An 18890-nucleotide genomic window follows, 5' to 3' on the forward strand; every position below is an offset into this window, starting at 1 on the left:
ATTTCTTGCTATTGGAGGAGGTAACTAAGAGCAGGCTTCTAGAGCATATACCAGACGTAGCTAATGACTTTTGCCAAATGTGTGTGTGTGTGTGTGTGTGTGTGTGTGTGTGTGTGGTCGGTAGAAAAAGAGATAAGCTCAGTTGAGATCAGAGTAAACACGTCTGAATTTTATCTTTCCTTTATACAAAGCTGATGACCATGGAATGAGATCAAGGAGTTACATTTCGAATAAAACTGAATAGTTAGACGTATGTTAGGCCATAGAAGTGGGTACTGTAGATGTAGATTTACGTTTACATATTGTGCGGCATACTGGAGAGAACCGATATAAAAAATACGGCGTGAAATAAATTAAGGAGCTGGTGGTAGCTGGTGACATGTCGCATCTATCCGTCCTTGTTGTGGGTGTTGTCCGATCCCATTCTTCTAGTCGTGACTTCGATACAATAATGGAGTTACTTTTCTATTATTAGGTGAAAAAATGATAATATTTTTGCAAATCCTTATATCATAAAGTAATGAATGATGGTAAAAATAGATTATCTGCTAATTATTGACGTAATTCAATTATATAGGCGTCAGAAAACCGCAGCCATACATCTACAATGGAACACCTTCAAAACAAGCCCGCGTAGATCAAACCACTTCCAGGACTGAAGACCTGTTGTTTTTGATGAGTATTGCGCTGCTCGGCCCTCGGCATATACAAATGATGAAACACTGGTGACCTATAATACTCCCCATCAAGGAATAAATCTCCAAACTCTTCCACTATGCTGCTGTGTTTACGTCTTGACCACAGCGCTAGCTCAGGCGACTGATGTGTACGATAACTTCTCCCAGGGATTGAGATCACAGTGACACGGTCGTCTGGCACCACCGATGGTGTCCTCAGCACTGTCCTGTTGAGCGTGAAGTCAAACATGTTTGGCCTTGCGGTGACGCTACTGAAAACGCCTTTGTTGTCTTCCCGGGCGGGGTGACTGGCTTACCACCTTGCGAGTTGCGACCTCCACTGAACTAACAGGCGTGGGGTTGCAACAGTCCTCTTGAGTTATGTTAAAGCAATTTAATCCCTTATATATGGTCTATAATCCATTTTACAGAATGAAACACTTAAAATGCAAGTGTTTCATTCCCTCAAAAGGATTATATTTGTAAAGACCATATATATAAGTCGCGTTAACACAACTCAACTGTTGCAACTTCATGCATATTAGTTAAGTGGAGGTCGCAAGATGGCAGGCCAGTCACCCCGTCCGGGAAGAAAAACACCAATCCTCGTCCGCCATTACCTGTGCCAAGATGAAATACTTTCCTCTGTCCACACGCTATGAACCCCTCAGATCAGGTATGGTTTGTCCAGTGATATAGTGAACAATGAATAAATGCATTGACATATAGTAGAACTGGTGAAACACTGTACAAAATAGATAAATTGTGTAACATATGGTGTGTTGTCTTACAGAGTTCCCGCCAGACCCTAATGTACCTATGTTATGTTTTTTTAGCTAAGGAGTTAGGTTTGTGTGACTGGACCCTGCTGAGACCGGCTTGGTCCGAGGGAGGAATGTCTGATGGTGGGTGTGAGTGGAGTGTCTGAACGCTATACTTGAATAAAAAAAACTTATCACACACACACACCTCTCTCTCTCTCTCTCTCTCTCTCTCTCTCTCTCTCTCTCTCTCTCTTGGGTAAGGGAATGTCCTCAAGGGACATTTTATCACTGGTTCCCAAGCCGCTCTCTCCTGACCACCACAGAGTCCACGCAGTGCTGTTTGCGTTCCCCGCCACATAAATGCACGCTACCCAGGCATAACAGGTGCACGAAACCCATGGACGCTTCTCATTAAAGCTTACGTGTGGCGGCTCTAGGATAAGGGGGATAGGGGAGTAGGAGTGGCAGAAGGAGGAACTATAGGAGGTGGGAGTGAGAGTGAGTGGAGTGTGAGTAGAGTAACGGGGGTATTTTCTTTCCCTCACAAACCACAGCGTATCCACATAGCTATTACTCACGCGCTGTAATGTTAAAGCTCCATTCTTCCCACTTGATTTAGAGACTTGGGTAATTTTCCGAGTGACATGTGAGTTCAACCTGCTTCTTTGTTTCGTTTTCTGAGCATGTGCTTCTTCGCCAAGTTTTAATACCACAGTACTTTCAGAAACGCGAATTGTAATCAGAAGGAAAGAGAATCGGCGAAGTATTAGTCTTATTTTTTTTTTCTTGTCTCTATTCTATGTACGTAACGCACGCTCTTCCCCTCTTGTTACCCAACCTAGCCGCCCCACTCTACTTTGCAATATCGCTTGTGAAATGGCACTAAATCACGCATGAAATGGCAGTGATACGCATCTCTATTTCAAAACACGACAGAGAGAGAGAGAGAGAGAGAGAGAGAGAGAGAGAGAGAGAGAGCCTATTCATGTTATTTATGACGAGAAGATATTTTCATCTATTCTCTGCATTTTACCAGACGGTCTTGTTGAGGACAAAGTGTTGAAATCCATTATTTGTTGTGAATTGTGACGTATAAAAATATTTCACAACCAGTAGTTTATTGAATCTAAATGTTTTCCGGTTCATCCTCACCCTTGAGTTCCCGCTGGTCCTCCACAAAAGACAAATTTCATTAATACTTGACGTGTAAGATGAAGAATCGCTGAATCAGATATTGCTTCCCAGTCTCTCCACGTCCTTGAAATTTCCTGCAATATCTGGGAAGAAGACTTTATGCTTCGGGCGACGTTTGCCTTTATAGTCCATTTGGCCGCAGTGCTTGTACTGTGATACCCAACGGGATGGGAAGATAGGTCTTTAAATGGACCGTGCATTCTTTTCTATTTGTAACGGGCTTTAGGTTTACTTTCTGTGTGTGTGTGTGTGTGTGTGTGTGTGTGTGTGTGTAGTATTGTTGAAGGTATTCCATGGATATAGTAGTAGTAATAGTAGTTGTTGTGTCCTGTCGTTATTGTTGTTTCCTTATCCTTTAGTTATGGTTATCATGTTTGTCATTATTACTATCATCATCATCATCTTGTATCAGAGTATGTAAAAAAATAAAAACAATGAAAGTGCAACCCCATTACAGTAGATTTTTACTATCTGCCAAACACACACACACACACACACACACACACACACACACACACACACACACACACACACTCACTCACTCACTCACTCACTCACTCACTCACTCACTCACACACACACACACACACACACACACACACACACACACACACACACACACACACACACACACACGTACTAATTGCCTGACAAAGTTTCGAAATCGTCCGCCGTCATCTGTAGGTTTCTGTTTCAAAACTGAAATAAATGCTGAAATGAGGAAAATGTGCAGTTGAAAGGAAACTATTAGCCTTGGAATGATTGCTCGAGTTTGTGAAAATATATATACGGAAAGAGAGACTGAGCGAGAGAGAGAGAGAGAGAGAGAGAGAGAGAGAGAGAGAGAGAGAGAGAGAGAGAGAGAGAGAGAGAGAGAGAGAGAGAGAGAGAGAGAGATGGAGACTTTTGTTTTATATTTCATTTTTATGCTTGCAAAATATTTCAATATGGATGTGGTAAAAGAATTATTCCCATCGGTATGGATGTGGATATGTTTCGTCCTGTATGTGAACCTTTACTGTGTGTGTGTATGTGTGTGGGGGTGTGTTTGTGTTTGTGTCCGCGCTATTTCATCAAGTATTTTTTTTTTTTCTACGTGTACACCTCCATCTTTCATTTTCACCTGGTTTTAAGTTTCTTGCAGTGCGTTTATTTCATCACCTAGCGCCAAGAGATATAAAAGATGATGGCAGGTATTTCCACAACGGCACCGAATATAACTTCAGTAAATTTCGGTCCATAAAACGTTCAGATGCTCGTTAATGGAGGGTTAAAGCTGTTTGTCCCGGTGGAGATATTTTCATTACTAGTGCCTTAACTGTCTCGCCTACCTGCGGGCTAATTGGTATTTTGTCACGTGTTTTTAAAAGCGTGTGTGTGTCATGTTGAGCGAGTTCCTATTGCTTTTCAAACCAATTATTGAACTACTGTATTGAAAGGGGTCCACTCGCAATGATAACAGTGAAATACTTCTCTTCATTCTATTTTTGTGTTGGAATTGTTCTAATAATATCTCTCCAAGGAAACAATTAACCATTTCTCATCATCATGTAATTCATTTTTTTTACATTCGTAACTATAGAATATGAACAAATTTCTTTTCATTCTTTTTTCATGTTGGACTTGATTCATTAATATCCCAGAAAATTGTGTAGGATGCCTTATACTTGAATTTTTTTTCTTTTATTTCGCCAGAAAATGATTTTATTTGAATTACTGGTAAAAAGTGAACGAAGTGTGATTCAAGTTAGTCGTATATCTCGGTGCTTTCCTGCTGCGAGTCCCTCACCAGATCGTGACAGGAAGTGACCACCAATAGTTAGTGGTCACTGGAAACTTAAATTGGGAGTATTGCTTTCTGATCCAGCGACCCCATTGAGTTCAGAATCACGCCCCACTAAACCCTCCCCCCAACACACCTACATTTCTTTTAGATTCTTTTTAACTTTCATTTCGGTCCAATACTTATATTTAATCACCCACACACATTTTCTAACCCGATTTTTACCACACCAAATTACAAGAAAGCATTTACGACTTTGGGATTTAAGAGCAACATCAAACGATATTGTCGAGGAATTGAAGCAAGGATTTTGGTGACGAGGAGAGTTAAGGGTGGAGCAAGCAACTAAACCGATGATGCTTCAGACCCAAGGCTACGAGAGAGAGAGAGAGAGAGAGAGAGAGAGAGAGAGAGAGAGAGAGAGAGAGAGAGAGAGAGAGAGAGAGAGAGAGAGAGACTTGTGTGATTAAAAAAATTGTTTGAGAAGCCTTACAGTACGAAGGGAATGAACAGTAAAACATGATAGAAAATAAATGTAATAGAAGTCGGTTGTAGAGAATCCACATCAAAAGCTTCTTGAAGACACTCCCAAGATTTATCGTCTTCACATGTTTGGTTATAGTGGTGCTGGTAGTGCATGTATTTGAATTCCACCAGAGAGTAAATGCCTTGAAAACCTCCCTCTTTTGAAATGATAGGAAGGAGAAAACACAGTATCAGGCAGGGAGTTCCAGAGTTTACCAGAGCAGGCATATGGAATTTTGTTATGATATGATTAGATAACTATAATATATGAAGGAACTATTTACTTTTAGCAGCGTACGGTATAATTATAGTTGGTAGCATGGCAGCAGCAGTAGCAGCAGTAGGAGGTTAGAGGCAAGAGATGCTCCTCGGCAGGCTCTCCCTAAAGACGTAGTGGTGTGAGGACAGACATCTCCTTACCTCACCCTACTTTATCCCCCTGAGCCGGCGGGCGAACAGACAGATTTATGTAGCAGATCAGAGGCCGTTTGTCAAGTTGGCGGGAACAGGTGGGGAGCAAGGGGGAAGAAATATATATGAAAGCTGTAAATACTTAAGAAATTAATTAACTTTAAGAAAAAAAAATGGAAAATATTCGAGATTGCTGATGCTAAGTTTGTGTGTGTGTGTGTGTGTGTGTGTGTGTGTGTGTGTGTGTGTGTGTGTGTGTGTGTGTGTGTGTGTGTGTGTGTGTGTGTGTGTGACCGCGAGCATATGACGGCTGGTATTGGCAGCTACATCGCCTGCCGCTTTTGTTATCCAAGTTTGGTCGTCTGAATCTCCCTCCTGCTGCAGAAAAGTGCGTATTCCACACTCTTGCCTTCCTCTCTCCACACTCAGGCAAGGAATGAACTAGACCCTGACTGTATCAATCTTCACCAATGATACATTTTCCTATGTGTTTCTCGTCTAATCAATCTTACTCGTAAATTGGATAAAGACTGAAATATGTGTTCCTTTCAATGGCACCCTAGCAAATTGAGATTTACTATAAATTATCCCACAAGATCTCTAGTGTCTCATTGGTACTGAATTTATCACTTTGTGTAAGGGATCTGAAATATAATAATGATTGATTCTTGTCCTCCTTTCAGTTGATGACTGATTTTTTCATACCAAGAAACACTGTGAATTAAGTCCCACGGATGCCTTAGGGTTCATTAATACTACATATACTACAAAAGTTCCCGATTTGGTGTCGCTGATACCAAAATAATGACTAATGTTGTTGTTTAGGGATAGTTGAGTCTAATATGTCGATTACCGAGACACAGCAAGCTGAGCCAGAATATAGTGAATGGTCGATACTGAAATGATGTACTGCACGTTTCTCCAACCACAGGGAAACTTTTAAGAATATTTCATCCTTAAGATCATTTACAAAATGTGCCCCTGAGATATATTAAGTTAGGTAAGATCATGTTATTTTACGTTAGGTTAATGGTGCAAGTTATTTTATATAGAAGCAGGGATTGTTCCACCCTCTGACAATAAATATCTCGTTATATCCATGCAGTCAGTGATCACTTACGAGCTTCTTACCGCCGTCACACAGACGCTTCTAATTTTCACAGAATTATTTAGCGAAGCTGGTTCCAGTATGAATAGTCTTCATCATATACCAGGAACCCCTGCTGGGTTATGAGGACGAAAATACCTCTACTGGACGCTGCCCATCCGTACAAGAGTTTGTTTTATGGTGCTCAATGTGTCTGAGTTAATGTCTGTTCCTGAAGCGTTTTTTCTTTTATGTAAGAGGGGATAACTGGCCAAGGGAAACGTAAAACGAAAAAACCAGCTCACTTAGTTGCCAGTCCTCCGAGAGAGTTTGCTGAAAAGAAGGGATAGATGTCTTGAAATCTCCCTCTTAAATGAAGTCAAGTCATAGGAAGTTGGAAGTACTTAAGCAGGTAGGGAGTTTCAGAGTTTACTGACGATGACTAAGCAAAAAAGAACAAGCGAACATTACTCTTCCTCCATTGTCTCTTGTTGTCTCTTAATAGTTTCGTCATCTTGCAAATATTATATATATATTTTTTTCTTTTCAGAATACGCTATGTATTTTTCCAATCACGAAGAATAGGGAGTCAAATGAGAAACGTAGGTATTCCTACTATTACGTAGAAGAAAATGGCTCTTGAGTATCAGCGGGTGAGGATGTTGTGGGTACGTTTGACAGGATGGGAGCCAGGTGTGTGAGAGGGAAAAAGGTTGTTGTCGGTGCTTTTTTTTCGTGCGTCAGGATTACACAGATTTCTCTTTTAGATGCTTTCTTTTCTCTTTGTTGAAAGCTGCTCTTACTCTCCTGTGAGGGGAGAACACAAATGTTTACTAATATATGGTGAAAATTTTTTGCATGAAGTGAAATTGTATTTAGAAGACACTTAAGCAATTTAGGACTTGTTGTTATATAATGTAATGGGTATTTTATGTTTATATGTTTTGTCTTTTTTTTTTATTTAATGGATAAAGCATGATCTATAAGTATCACATTCCACACTAATTTTGTTGAAAATATATATTCTTACCAGGCGTCGTTTTAATGTTTAATGCGCTGAGACTTCCTTCAGGTCAGCTTCATTAGATGTTTCACTCAAAAAGAATAACTAGAAGCAGCTAAAACGAAATGCTACTCGTTCAAACACAAGAAAATAAAATGTACGAATGTAGGATAAATTCAGTCTTCAACAAAGCTGCATCAATAAAAAGCAACAAAGCCCATGTGAGTTGGTGAAAAACACGTGCAAAAAAAAAAAAAAAACATAAGAACATGGCTTCGAAAAATGTCTGTTTTATACATATTTTAAGAGGCGATAGATAGGTGGGAGGTGGACCAGTGGCGGGACCCCAAGAGCCGTCCTTGGTAGTGTCGCTCTGCTTTAGTCTTGAGGAGGCTTTTTGGGCCGAGACGCGTTCTTTGCGGCCTTTGTTTTCCGGAGTTTTCCCGCAGTAGCGTTGACGTGGTGTACATCTCGGGACGGATCTTCTCGCTTTCATGCGTCAGCTGTGATCTAGCGCGGCGCTCAGCTTGAAGTGACCAAAAGGCATTCCACCCACCTCCTTGCCTCTCATTTTTTTTTTTTCCTATCTTTTTTCAGACATTTGCATCCAGCGTCTACACACACACACACACACACACACACACACACACACACACACACACACACACACACACACACACACACACACACACACACACACACACACACACACACACACTGGCTGGGTATAAATGGTCTATTTCTCCTTCCGTGCCACATTTCCCTGCACTAAGCGAATATCAAATACACACTGCAAATGACGAGAAGGAAAAATAGAAATTGAGCGTGTATGAGGGTAAAAGAAAATGAGTGAGATCTAAGAACAAAAGCGAGGCAAAATAAAAAATGGGTGAAAGTTTAAAAAAAGAATGTGAGCTGTAAAATTTTTGAGAGGGTCGAAAGAAAAATAAAAAATACTGTAGGTGGAGAGGAAGAAGAGCAGAAAGAGGCTGGTGTTTGAGGAGGTGAAGAAAAAGCGTACCCGCATGTTTTGTGAGGAGGGGGAACTGAACGAGAGCGGGGAAAAAATATATATAATGTTCTAGAAAAAGCTATAAATTTTACGAGAAGAGCACAAAGAAAATAAGCTGAGACAAAATGATAATATATTTCATTCGGGGAACCGCCAATTTGCTGCGAAAAGGTGTAGATGTTGAAGAAATGAACGAAAGACAATTACATAGAAAAGCAGACGAGACTGATAGGTTCCAGGCCCGTGGTATGACACTAAACCCATTGTTGGAAGTGGTGGGAGTGAAATCAAACAACCACGGCAGAGAGAGAGAGAGAGAGAGAGAGAGAGAGAGAGAGAGAGAGAGAGAGAGAGTTGGAGGAAGAGAAAAAAAGAAATACACGTGAAAACTGAAGTGGAAAACAGACAGAGGAGGGAGCCAAAAAAATAAGAAAAAAAAAGCTTTCACTAATAGAGAAAGTGCGGCGTAATACTAGATTCTGTTTTTCTTCTTCCTCCTCCTCCTCTTCCTGCTCTTCCACTGCCTTCTCCTCCTCGCGGAAGGTTTATGCACCTAATTGCGTAGCTTGGACTTGTGCCTAGGGAGAGACGGACCCTAGCGCTGTCTGCCTCCTCTAAGCTTCTTCTCTCATCCCAATTAACATACCAAGGAAGCAATTTCCCTTATTAAATTTGACATTACCGACAGCCTTCCTGCACGCACCCTTTCCGTTCCGCCACAGCTGAGGTAATCGCATTTGCTTTATTGATCGAGGAGGAATAATAATTTTAAAATCAGCCGAGGCGCACATTGGAGAAAATTTCTGTTTGTGCACAGTAGATAGATAGATAGATAGATAGATAGATAGATAGATAGAGAGAGAGAGAGAGAGAGAGAGAGAGAGAGAGAGAGAGAGAGAGAGAGAGAGAGAGAGAGAGAGAGAGAGAGAGAGAGAGAGAGAGAGAGAGAGAGAGAGAGAGAGAGAGAGTATACTGTCGGATAGTTGAACAGGAGGACACGTGCACAAATTTAGGGCTAGATGGGGGCAGATAGGCATTAGCAGACAGAGTGCTGGCGACAAACGCAGACACAAGCACTAACAAGCAACCAAATGGACAGGCAGATTGCAAGGAGAGAAGCAGGGACACAGAGAGACAGATGTGAGAAGGCACGAACAGGGAGACATAAACAGACAACAAAAGACACGAACTAACCTTTATATGGACATGATTTTGGCATGAGTAATAGACATTTACATGAGGAAAGTAAGATAAACAGGCAGACAAACAAAGACCCACAAGTTTCTGTAAATGAATAGAAAATATAATCTATTTATAATCATAAGGAAACGGAAAGAGTCGCAAAGAACACAAGAGACTATAGTTACGGAATATTTGTGTAGGATCAAAGGGTGTTTACAGAGCAAACAGAAAGGCAATCCTATTTTAGAAGTGTGGACTGTGTGGGTTGCTGCCATTGAGGTAACCAGAAGCAAAATTGGAAAAGGATGAATTGAGGCAGAGGAATTCGATCTCGTCATGATAGAAAGGACAGAAAAACAAGAATGGCGAATAGAAAGTGAATGCAGAAAACGAAAAGTAACAAAGGGAAAATAGCAAAGTTAAAGCTCTTAAAAAAACATAGACAAAAGAGAGAGAGAGAGAGAGAGAGAGAGAGAGAGAGAGAGAGAGAGAGAGAGAGAGAGAGAGAGAGAGAGAGAGAGAGTTTCAATATTAAAACCAATTATAATAGTAATACATGATTCTGAAAAAAAATAGTAAAAGCAAGATATAAACACAATAACAAAGAAAAAAAAGATTATACATGTGAAAAGGAAACTAATAAAAGGGGAAAAAAAGTATAACCGCTCAAACATAGGAAGAAAAAATGTATATATCAAAGTATGTGATGAGGAGAGAGGGTTTGGAAAATATGATAGGTACGTGAATAGTGGAGGGAACCAGAGGAAAGAGAAGACCAAGAGTGAAATACACGGACGGATTGGGCAAGCTGGCACGAGGAAACATGACGAGTGGACAGTTCATCAGAGCCACGAGGGAGAGAAAGGGTGGAAGTCCATGGTTGCCCACGTCCTGGAGGATATGGCACAGCGGTAAGGTAAGGTAATCAAAGTATGCTTACAAAACGAATCGATGCGTTGTCTTAAAGTATTAAATAGTCTCTTCCTTTTCTTAGAACCTCTCCTTTGGTCAATCATTTTGCTCCTTTTTAAACGCACCAATTAATCCAATTAGGAACGTAACAAAAAGAAATTAAAACAAAGAGTAACAAAAGGGAAAAGAACAAAGAATGAAACGTGACGAAAAAGGAGAAATATTGCTGAAGATTACGAATAACAAAGAACAGCTCATAGTAAGGTCAAATGACGATGAAAAGGTTGAAATATGAAACTCAAACTGAATCACAGCGACAAAAACGACAAAACACACACACACACACACACACACACACACACACACACACACACACACACACACACACACACACACACACACACACAGCACACACAGCACACACACACACACACACACACACACACACACACACACACACACACACACATACAGCTTGGCAGAGCAGTGGTTCTCTCTCTCACTCTCTCTCTCTCTCTCTCTCTCTCTCTCTCTCTCTCTCTCTCTCTCTCTCGTCCAATCTATCTCTGATATCATACCCTGAATCATATTGCATTAGAATTAGGAAGAAAGTCATTAAAATATGCTTTAACTATCACTTTAAAAAGAAAAAAGTGTGAACTCTTTCTAAATTCATAATACTAAGAAGTCATTTGTGGGGTAGTGAAAACATTTACGAAGTATATTGCAATAAACATTTTTCACATTTTCTCCTCCTCCGTTACTATGACATAATTCTTTTCTTTCATGTTTGGATAGTAAAAACTCGCGTTTTTTCTTATATACGTATATTGAATTTGTAATTCTACGTAATATTAATGATGAAAATCTTTGTCTGGTTTTGCAATATAGTACCGAAGGTTGCACCTAACCATATTTCCTTAGGTTTGGCTTGTAATAGCGCATGTCTCACTGGTAGAGTCTTTTATGAGAGGATTTTCAGTTTGTAAAGACGACGTTTATGTTTCATCTCCGAATAATGGTGGCTCCAGTATTCTTTTGTGTCTGTGACGATTTAGTTGAATTCACTTTACGGGGATGAATTTCTATGAAGGCTTAATACATATAGTAACTCATGAAACTAGAACATGCGATAGATGCTATTAAAAGAGTTTCCTGAAGGGAGAGAGAGAGAGAGAGAGAGAGAGAGAGAGAGAGAGAGAGAGAGAGAGGGTGAGACTTTGTTTGCAGTAGTTACTGTATCTCGTTTTTATTATATTGAAAAGAACTTTAAATCTATACATTTTCCTTCGTTCTCTTTCATCATCCACATCCGTCACGTAGGTGGGATAATCGAAGGATAATCCAAATACGTGATAGAAAACATACATGCTGTTCATTCGTAGCAGTAATTTGTTTGTAGTGAACGTTGCTGTTATTTTTATTATAATGCTGGTTTTAGATCACGTTATAATCCCTCGCTCTCTTTCTCTGTAAGTGATGAATGAAGAGCTTTCCTCCTCCCTCCTTGTCATCTGTCACATCAGCATCATTCTCTGCTGCGGCGGCACAAACACGCTCACATGTCATTGCCCGGTCTCATCTTTACATTAAGGGAAAGGAACCCATTCTCGTGTTATCCTGTGTGTGTTGGTATGGCATTATGGTCTGCAGCAACACTTGAGATTATTATTTTTATTCAAAGTACTGACTTCCCTGTGTATTTTCTATTTTCTTTCTGATAATAGATGGTGGCTTTGTGTATTGTGTGTTGTAACTATGAATATCAAAATTTAATACTAGCTGAAGTAACGTTGCTTTTCTCGTACTTTTCAGTTTCGTGCTGTTCGTCTTCCTTTATCCAAACAAACACCGAAAAAGTGTATACGTAAAACGTGACAATTAATGGCTAACTAAAGCGCCAGGAGCTGAATTACCCGCATACTAATGACTGCCATTTGGGCTAATTACCTCAAGGTGGCTCTTTTTTTTTTTTTAAAGTTGCGTGAGTAAAACGAAAAAAAAAAAAAAATTTCAGTTGGTTAGAAACACCTAAGCAATCCATGCGTGAGAGACAAGACCCTGCTACTTATCGCTCAAATATCACAACACGTTGCACAAAGTTTCCCTCCCCCTCCCCGTGACCCTGAGACTTCTTGCTCAAAAGTTTGCTGATAAAATGATGGACTAGATTAAAAGAAAGTTCACTTTTCGGTGGATGATGCGTCTTCACACGAACACAAAGTCAGAGATGTCAAGGATAATACAAACCGTCGGCGAAGTAACAGGTCGCGTTGTGCCGGCTGGGGTGAGTACCTGAGGGTGCCGCGGAAGTGTTCACGATGCAGCGGCCGGCACGCGACTGGCCGCCTCGCACCTCAGCGCCGCCGCCCGTCCTTGTCGCCCAGTAAGGATTCAGCCACCACCTCTCTCACCCCAACCCTCTCCGCACACAGCACACCAGTCCTTTGCGCTCCAGAACCCGTTGTGACCTTTTGGTTCTAAGTATTGGATGACAGGAAGAGTATTCTTCTGTTCATTAGGAAAGGTCACTCGGTGCCGTCTGCTTAGTGAATGAGACATGTGCATTCAGTAACATGTCCGGTCAATAATAACAGCTTAGCAATACCTTATTAAATCAACTTGATTTATAAATAATCTAGTTGCCTTTCTTGTTGATCACAGCGGGCCCATCCACCTCAGAGACCCAGACCATCTTGTGTTACGCGCCGTGTGTGAATGGAAGGCTTTTATTATGTAGCTGGCCATTTACTTCATAAAGTTCAAAGTTGGTAACTGGAGGCGAAGCTTCTCTAGAAATTTCCTGCTGCAGGTGACGTTACAACACCTGTGAGACTGCAGTAGTCTTGGATACAAAATAGGAGGGAAAGAAATTAACCTATTAGTCAAAGAAAACTGTTCTCGGTATTTATTTTTCTATCTCTACTTTAAGAAAATTTCTTTCTCGACTTCCTTGTCCCAGATAAGAAACAAAAATAAGGAAGAAAGAAAGGAAAGGCCTAAGGGAGAGCACACTAACGTATTCATGGGCGTGCATGTCAGAGTTGGTCAGGTCAGAGTGTGTGTGTGGGACGTGTCTGACCCTGGCGCCCTCACACTTGCTCCACATTTAGGCAGGTAGAGACAGTGGCAGGCAGTAAGGGAATGTGGCGTGGCGGACACCCTGAATCTGTGAGTAATGGTGCTGGAAATCCTCCTATCACGATACTAGAACCCTACACACACACACACACACACACACACACACACACACACACACACACACACACACACACACACACACACACACACACACACACACACACACACACACACACACACACACACACACACACACACACACACACACACACACACACACACACACACAGTAGAGAGAGAGAGAGAGAGAGATAGATAGAGAGAGAGAGAGAGAGATATATATATATATATATATATATATATATATATATATATATATATATATATATATATATATATATATATAGATAGAGAGAGAGAGAGAGAGAGAGAGAGAGAGAGAGAGAGAGAGAGAGAGAGAGAGAGAGAGAGAGAGACCTACTGATAAAATATATATTAATCTTTCTGTAAAAAAAATTAAAATACCAATATATCATTTTATATTTCTTCAATCTGCAATGTTTTTATTTTTCATTCTCTCCGTGCCTTTCAGCGTCTGGGATTAGAAGGTGTTCTTGCTCTCCTGTACCGTTTAGTAACCAAAGGTGTTAAGGCAACCCACCATTATGTGAACGATTGCTTCCTGAAAGCCTGATTTACATTTTCATGGGCGAGTGGCGATGGCTATGGAAGATGAGCCCAATTTATGTACAAAATGGCGTGGGATGTCTTAGTGTTGCCTGAATAATGTATACCTGGGGCGTGGTGTGTCTTGCCAGTAGTAAAGAGTTTCCTTATTTCCCTGCGGAGGACGCGATCCATGGCAATACCCTACGGTTTGGTTCTAGATGTGTGTGTGTGTGTATTCAGACCGTCTACAGTGCCTCACAAGGTTGCTGTTCACTGTTTGTTACCTGCAGCAGATTTCTCACTATAAGATGATAATGCAGTAGGGTTTATAAAGTTGATTGTTTATGTTCAGCCAGTGAGAAGATGAAAAAGATGTTCTCGTATTTCTGTACATTCTTACCATTTAACTATCAGCAGCACGTTTCCTTTTCCTTCCTACTATTGCTATTTTAATATATTGAGATGCTACGCCTTTTAATTATGAGGTTAATCCCTAATTACAGCCGCTAATTACTGTAAGCTATTTATGCCGCTTCGATACCTCTCATTTAAACTACTTATAATGGAGATCAAATATATATTGCATATTCAAGGAGATCACTAATTGAGGATTAATAATTTGATATATTAACTTATTGTGTTTTTCTCCATTGCTATCTTCTACAGAATTTCTTTTAACGGATTGACAGTTTTTCATTTTGGTCATATTATCTTTACACCAACAGAGAGAGAAAAAGAGAGAAAGAGAGAAAAAAACTTGGCTGTACATTACGTAATATTATTGGTATTGACTACAACCTCCATTTTGTCGTGAAAAAAAAGAAATATCAGGTGATTTCCCACCATATCCACCATTGCATTATTAATAGAGACTCCGAGCTGCTTGTCAGTATATATCCTCCTGTATTGTCGTGTTCGTTCGTTGTGAAGGGAATGCTGGTGAAGAAAAACTAAGCTAAAGGGATTAAAAGATAAGGCTAAACGTGAATAGAAATGAAATTACTGAAGGAGAGAAATGCTTGAAAACTGAAAATAATAAGAAAAAGAAGAAAAAAGATATGAGAGAGAGAGAGAGAGAGAGAGAGAGAGAGAGAGAGAGAGAGAGAGAGAGAGAGAGAGAGAGAGAGATGAAGGTTGAAATACCGCACAGAAATGAAGGAACTCAGTGTGAGCATCGACACGGCATCTTCAACTGATCCTCTGCGACACACACACACACACACACACACACACACACACACACACACACACACACACACACACACACACACACACACACACACACACACACACACACACACACACACACACACAAAGTAGATGTAGCATTATTTCCAGAGTGGTGGAACGGGGGAGGCAAAAGAGATTAGTATTTTAAAACGTTTCCAAACCAGTGACTGTTACAGCGCGGTAATTTTGAGGCACGGAACACTTGATCAGCGAAGATGCTACAGTAGATTTGCTGTATTTTTGTATTTGGTCGTGTTTGTATCGGAAGTTAGGAAAAAAAATATATAGGTAACAATTATTCTTTGTATGAAGAGAAGAGGAAGAGGATATGATTGTTTTGCTAATCAATGTACTCCTTCTGCTTCTCTTCTTCTTCTTCCTCTTCCTCTTCCTCTTCCTCCTCCTCCTCCTCCTCCTCCTCCTCCTCCTCCCCTCCTCCTCCTCCTCCTCCTCCTCCTCCTCCTCCTCCTCCTCCTCCTCCTCCTCCTCCTCCTCCTCCTCCTCCTCCTCCTCCTCCTCCTCTTAAAGTGAGAAGAGCAGTGAGAGGAAAAAAAACCAGATAATTCGACTAAGGTTTTTTTATTCAGGTTTCTTACGTTAGGTCACACGCACACACACACACACACACACACACACACACACACACACACACACACACACACACACACACACACACACACACCCCAACCATCTTCCACAGCGTCTTCAACAGTCCCCTTCACAAGTAGCACCTTGATTGCGGTCCACCTTCCTGAGGCGTCATTGTCTGAGAAGTGGATCATCATTAAGTCCATCATGATTGGCTCTTTCCTAATAACCCCCCGCCTTTCACGTGTGGGTGAACGGGTTACATTTCATTCAGTTAGCGCGGGACACGCCAGTAAGACGAGTAAATTGGATCTAAGTGGCTCCTTCACTTCTCGATCGCTGGCCAAATAGCTTGAGCTCATTAGTTGGCACACGCTAGATGCTCTCAAAGTTTGGAATACCACGGCACAGACTCTCCGACTTACCCAATCCTTGTGACTGCAGAGAAAAGTAGTTGCTTGTGTAATCCTTAACTTAACAGCTTATTTTAGCCTTTGTTTGAACAATACGCAGTGGATAAAAAAACATATTTTCTACTTGCACATTGTTTATTTAGCGTGTTCATTTGTTCGCAGTTTTAGTCAAGGATTTTTTTTATTTACTAGCTTTTGTAATAATGTTTATCGTACTGAGAGATTCTTATTGTTTGTTTTGGTGTTGGAGATATGGAGAGTGTAATGCGCTTATCTAATTCTATATTGTGTGTCATTCACTCACTGTTTGATCTTCTGCAGTCTCTGACGAGACAGCCAGACGTTACCCTACGGAACGAGCTCAGAGCTCATTGTTTCCGATCTTCGGATAGGCCTGAGACCAGGCACACACCACACAACGGGACAACAAGGTCACAACTCCTCGATTTACATCCCGTACCTACTCACTGCTAGGTAAACAGGGGCTACACGTGAACGGAGACACACCCAAATATGTGTGTGTGTGTGTGTGTGTGTGTGTGTGTGTGTGTGTGTGTGTGTGTGTGTGTGTGTGTGTGTTAATTCATTTTTGTGCATGTCTGTGCGTATTTCAGTCTTTGTTGCTTTGTCACCCCAAGAGGAAATGAATAATTGATAGTGACAAGTTTTGCGAGTGTTGAGTGTACATGTCATTATCAATTTTACTTTTTTCTCTTTTTCTGACGACAAATGTTATCATTATTTTCTAACGATTCAATGTCGCCAAAGAAAAAAAGAAAATAGTACGTATTCCTCATTTCAAGCCTTTCATCCTATATTTGTTTCTAAATTAATGAAAATATCGTGATCAAATCTTTATTACCTTTAGGTTTGGAATTATACAAGAGCAAGGCGAGGTTGCAGAGGTAAACTGAAAAGCGAAAGTAAAGGATTAGAGGTAATGAACCCAGGAAAGCACGCCATTGGTCGGCCGTGCACTCTCCCGTGTATCATTGGTCTTTTTCCTGCTTCTCTTGCTGAGGTGTACATTGATTTCATGTTCAGAGTATACCAGCTTTCTTCGTATTTAGCGCAGAAAGAAACCAGGAGAAAGAAGGATCAGTTACAAGCTTGTTTCTGAATGCAAGGAATGAAATAATGTTATAGTTCCGCTCTTTCGTCTTTCTCTTGTTTTGGTCGTATCATCTTTCTACGGTTAGGTATTCAGTTTAACCCTTTCTCTACCGTGCCACATTTTAATATTCATTCAGGTTACTGTTTGGCGATTTTGTACACCTTCAGAAATGTATGTGAAGATCGAAATACTGAAGACTCTAGCCATTAATCTTTTGATCTGCCACATTTTTAATTTTTTGATCTCTTACATTTTAATATTCATTCTGGTTACTGTTTAGCGATTTTGTACAGCTTCAGAAATTTATTTGGATATTGAAATACCGAAGACACTAGCCATTAATCTTTTGATCTCCATAGACTCTTTGTACTGCAAATAAAATTGTCTTATCATACTCAAAAATCATTGTAAAAATGCATCTCAGTGTTGAAGGGGTTAAATAAGTTTAGCGGATATAATTTTTTTTCTTCTTTCATAACGTATTTTTTTCAGTGAGTATAAAGGCGCTCATAAGTAACGTGGTGAATGTACAACGCATCGATAGGCAGGACCTTTTTTTTAATGCAGGAACAGACAAATGGCAGATAGCGAGAAGGAAATCGCTCATTAGTCGACAAACATTGGATTTTTTCCTAATTGTTCCATCACAGTAACTGCAAAGGTAGTGAGTTGTAAAGCACAGTTCAATGAACACACACACATTCACACACACACACACACACACACACACACACACACACACACACACACACACACACACACACACACACACACACACACACACACACACACACACACACACACACACACACACACACACACACACACACACACACACACACACACACACGAGGCAGGAAATGCAGGCAAGGCGGAAATATCACATCAGGGAAAGAAAAGTAACATAGCACGTTTTATCATTGACTGGAAGGAAAGCAGAACACCCCACCATTTGTACGATAAATTGGATCTTTTTCAAAATAGCTCTGTTTCAGTGTTCCCGGTGTGTCCCTGCCTCCAGTACAAGCAGGTGGGTAGTGGTGGGGGATTATGAGAGGGAACATTGGCTGGTATTCAGTGAGGCGTTGGAATCGTGAGGCCGAGAAGTGACTGTCGTGCTTGTTTGTGTAATAAAGTGCGAAAATTGGTCTTGCTATTATTGTTGTCGTTGTTGTTGTGGTGTATGTGATAGTAAGAAATAGATAAATAAACGAGACAATCTTTCATCTCCTGAGAATTGCCACC

At 40.6% G+C, this 18890-nt stretch overlaps 1 protein-coding gene across 4 annotated transcripts in view; it reads right to left on the reverse strand.

The window, feature by feature from the left end:
* The window catches only part of LOC123515436 (putative neural-cadherin 2), a 185140-nt gene that overhangs the window by 84207 nt on the left and 82043 nt on the right, over positions 1-18890 (reverse strand). For 2 of the 4 annotated variants that reach the window (XM_045274003.1, XM_045274002.1), the window contains exon 1: positions 12801-12892. The exons of the other annotated variants lie outside the window; for them this stretch is intronic. The gene's annotated coding sequence lies outside the window, so the exon portion shown is untranslated. Of the gene's footprint in view, positions 1-12800; positions 12893-18890 lie in introns of those variants that run through there. 4 annotated transcript variants of the gene reach the window in all.

The sequence above is a fragment of the Portunus trituberculatus genome, chromosome 39 (genome assembly GCF_017591435.1).
Source record: "Portunus trituberculatus isolate SZX2019 chromosome 39, ASM1759143v1, whole genome shotgun sequence".
NCBI classification, from domain to species: Eukaryota; Metazoa; Arthropoda; class Malacostraca; order Decapoda; family Portunidae; genus Portunus; species Portunus trituberculatus.